Source organism: Gavialis gangeticus, unplaced genomic scaffold (assembly GCF_001723915.1).
Source record: "Gavialis gangeticus isolate Ggan-Ray unplaced genomic scaffold, GavGan_comp1, whole genome shotgun sequence".
Classification (NCBI taxonomy): Eukaryota; Metazoa; Chordata; order Crocodylia; family Gavialidae; genus Gavialis; species Gavialis gangeticus.
The window spans coordinates 198,812,500-198,816,385 of record NW_017728992.1 but is presented as its reverse complement, the minus strand read 5'-3'; the positions used below and the strand labels follow the sequence as shown (position 1 = coordinate 198,816,385).

At 44.8% G+C, this 3,886-nt stretch overlaps 1 protein-coding gene across 2 annotated transcripts in view; it reads left to right on the top strand.

Annotated features, from left to right (window-relative positions):
- FAM135B (family with sequence similarity 135 member B) overlaps nucleotides 1-3,886 on the top strand; it is a 369,078-nt gene that overhangs the window by 229,828 nt on the left and 135,364 nt on the right. The window lies entirely within an intron of this gene.

Below are 3,886 nucleotides of genomic sequence, written 5' to 3'. Positions count from 1 at the left end.
GTTGAGTGACATGGTGAATGAAGATTTGGGGAACTGTAAATCCCATATTTCTACATACACACTGGGATTTGGGAGTAGAGTCTGAGCCCCTCTATCTGCCTGCCACCGCACCCTCTCCTCCCCCCTCCCATGTTAGTTAGGATCAGGGCACCCCCAAAAGTGGTGTAGCTGTAAGATGCTGGAAATGAGGAAATGCAAAATTAAGGCACTTGTGGGGGGGAGAAGAGAGAAAGTAGAGGCATGGCAGAGGTGCTGGGGCCCAGCTCAGTGTGCACTTTATCCTACAGGACCAGTAGCTGGGTGACCCTCCAGTCAGCTGTTGCATGTGAGATGTGTACTTAAAAAATGAAAGCTTCAGCAAGCACGGGGCATATTTTTTTTATATGGCCATAGCTGCAAAAGTACCAGTGGTTTCATGGAAAGACAAGTCAGAAGGGCAGCGGGGACCCTCATTCCTGAGAGCAACTCTGTACATTTATCACCACTCCAATGGACAAATATTGGGAAGGGCTCTTTGGAAATGGCACCGTGTTCTTGACCTTCCAGCACCCCAGCTGCAAGTGCAGAGGACTGGGACTGCTTCAATGACCCCAAACTCCTACGCACAACATCAGTGAGTTCTGCTTCAACTTGGACTGACGCAAACCTTTCTTAATGCAGAAGTAAAACAGCCGGGTTGAGCTCAATGTGGCACAGACCTCGGCGAACCCAAGAGCTAGTGTTAAAGCCCATGACTAGAACAACCTTAGCTCTTGCCCCTACCTTCTCCCGCCCCGCGAGCTGGCAGTAGCCACCCATGCTCCAGTGGCAATGGCAGCTAGGAGTAGCTGTCTTCAGTGGTGGAGGGTGTAGCGGGTGCACGTTGGCAGAGTTGAGGTGGTAGTAGTCATATCCCCATCCAATGAAGGGGAAGAGATGGGTCCCTAGCAGGGTATAGTTAGTTTGCTTCAGCTGGGAGTGAAGAAGTTCAGGTCTCTAATAGCTTACACATGTCTTCTCATTATTGGGCTAATCGCGACTGAGGTGGGAGATGAAGGAGGTCAGCCGGTTGGAGGCGAGGTGGGTAGAAGTGTTTGATGGCACTCTGTTCCTAAGGGTGAAGGCAGTTTTGAAAGCAGAGGGAAAGAGCTATAACATTTACCCAACGTGTAATGATTTCTCTGGGGCTGGTAAAATGAATATAAGGCTGGCATAGGCAGGTCCTGTTTAGTAATATCTGATGGAGCCTAACCTGTCTTCCACATGTGATGGGCAAGTCTTTGTAAGTTGTAATGCAATGACAGCTGCCTACATTTTGAAAGATCAGAACAAATAAAAAATTTTGACCGGAGAAAAAGATTCTGAAATTTCAAACTACAGAAGAAGTCTTCTGGATAAGGATGAGGTGAATCCACCTTATATTTCAATGATTTATCACAATATTGCTGACCCCACCATTTAATTGTGAGACAAGGTAGGGAAACAAGCATGTGATTGTTTGAAATCCCGTGAACTTTCAGTAATACCTTCCCCTGCCAAAGGAGAAAAAAAGAAGGCTTTGGCGATCTGTTTCCTGATTTCTGTCTTAATTTGGTAGGCGAGAAGGGGGAGTGGGTGAATGGTACCACAATTCACAAAGAAACTGGGGCCAGCTGTATCACTAGAATGGCCCCAGGTGATCAAGATTTGCCTATTTGCACAGAGAAATTGGCAACTGAAACCTTAAAAAATAAGCTGTGTGTGTGTACATGTGTGTTTATGCATTAACCCAAAGTATCACTAGCCTCTCAATATAGCAGACACTGTGTCCCCTTGCAATGGCTGAGCTGCCGGCAGGGACATTCACTCTTGCAGAGGAAATAAAGAGCCCTGAGTGTGTGAAGTGGCCATTGATTCACTCTTAAAGCAGTGTATGTGTGTTCAACTAAACCCCAGCCTTTATATAGTAGGAACACAGAGGTCCCTTGGCACAGCAAAGCTGTTGCTATTCCACTGTGCCCAGAGGGGCAGGTTGTCAGCATCCAGTCTAAGAGCCCTGCTCTCTGCAAAGGACCAAGCACTGCTTTCAAGCCTTGTGTAGCAGTTTCTAGGGGTGGACGCAGAAGTGCAGGCTGCCTTCTTCACAATATCATGAGTGAGTAGGGCTCAGCATTGGGCATGATTAGGCAAGTAGTGTGCTGCAGCAGTTTGCTCTGGAGCTCCGCAGACGACTGCGAGCACAGATCTCCGTGCATTGAGACAATGCCAAATTGCAAAGCTGCTGCGGGCTTGAGAAGGGACTTTGCATCATGGCACTGTATTAATTCACATGGATACATGACATCTTTGGGATTGTTGGTTGTCTTTGACTTTGACCTTCTCAACAAAAAATGGTGGCTGTTACACCACCTTGCAAATCTAGCTTTTAAACCAATTACGTCTTGGCAGTGGTCCGGGTAGGAGTGTGTTTGAGATGAAAATCACATTAAACGTTCCATCTCCAAAGAGAGTCAGTATATCAATATCCAAATCAAATAACATAAAGCTCCTTTTGTCCACCAGAAAGGAATGAGAATACATTATATCGGTAATATAATTTCCTTGGTATCTTGCAAATGATGAGGTTTAAATTAAAATAAATATGACTGCGTGCCATTGAAGAGCTAATCAGGCTCAAGCCTTCTAACTGAAAACACAAGAAAGTAAAAGTGCATTTCTACAGACTGTCTACACTGTATGTGCAGGAGGAGTTGGGCAAAGGAAAAGTTTTGTGTGGTCCTCAGTTTGCCGGATACAAATCAGTGTTAAGAGAAATGACATGAATTGGTTTGAGTTTCAGCTATATGGACTCTGTCATTAATGTCCCCAGGTCTGATCTGAATTTCAGTAACTTATTTTTCCCCCACAGTATATCTCCTGTTAGACGGCAGACTTTTGCAGGATCACCTTTGCCTGATCCCAGCAGACAGGTGATAGATAAATATAATTACGGAAGCTCAATTTATCTGCTGGCCATGGCCTGTAAGTCAGTCCCAGCTTCTCCTTTTTAAGTGTTACAAATAAAATTCACAGTTGGAAGTCTTCCACGCTGCTTCATTAATAATATACTCTTAGCCAGGGCTCCTAGTTGTAAATAATATGAGCAGAGCAGCGCCAAAGCAAAGGTTTTCATATAGCAAGATTGCCTCCTCTTGACCCATGTGTGTGTCACTAAACAGTGATCACTCAGACCTCCTAAACAGCACTGTGCCTTTGCCAAAGATGTAGAATAAAACCCGCTGCCTACAGACCCACATGCAAGAAAGCACGTAGTGAATGTGCATTCCTGTTTATAAAAGAATGGATCTAATGACCTGTTCAAGTAGGGATCACAGCCTTAGATCTCTTCCAAGACTGCGAACCCTGCACTTTTATAGATTTGTGTTAAGGTCTGGGATGTATCTAGTAGCCGTGTTGGTCTGAGACAAAAAATAACTGCCTATGGGGATTTTCTACCATCTTTAATTTTCCCTGAGCCTAATGAAAGGCGTGCAAGCTCAAAAGCTTACAGAAAAAGATAGGGTTTTTTTGTAATTTCTTAGTTGATCTAATAAAAGGTCTCATCTCTGAACCAAGGTTTCTGTTAAGGACAGGAGCACTCTCATATTGCCAGGCTCATAGAATTGAATTCCAGCAAAGCATCAGCCAACCTCTGCTTATGTATCATGCTCCAAAAGTTGGGGCTCCTACAGGATTCAAGTAGGGGTCTGATTAGGCCTGGCTTCAAGGAAACTTCGAAGGGATATTATTCCTCTGAAGTAATAACGCTATTTCCTGGATTTCCTGTTAAGTACTTCTATTGCAACCTGAGAGTTTCAGAGACTCCTAGGTCACTTATGGATACAGTCAGGGCTGGATTAACCCTTTAGTGGGCCCTAGGCAAACAAAC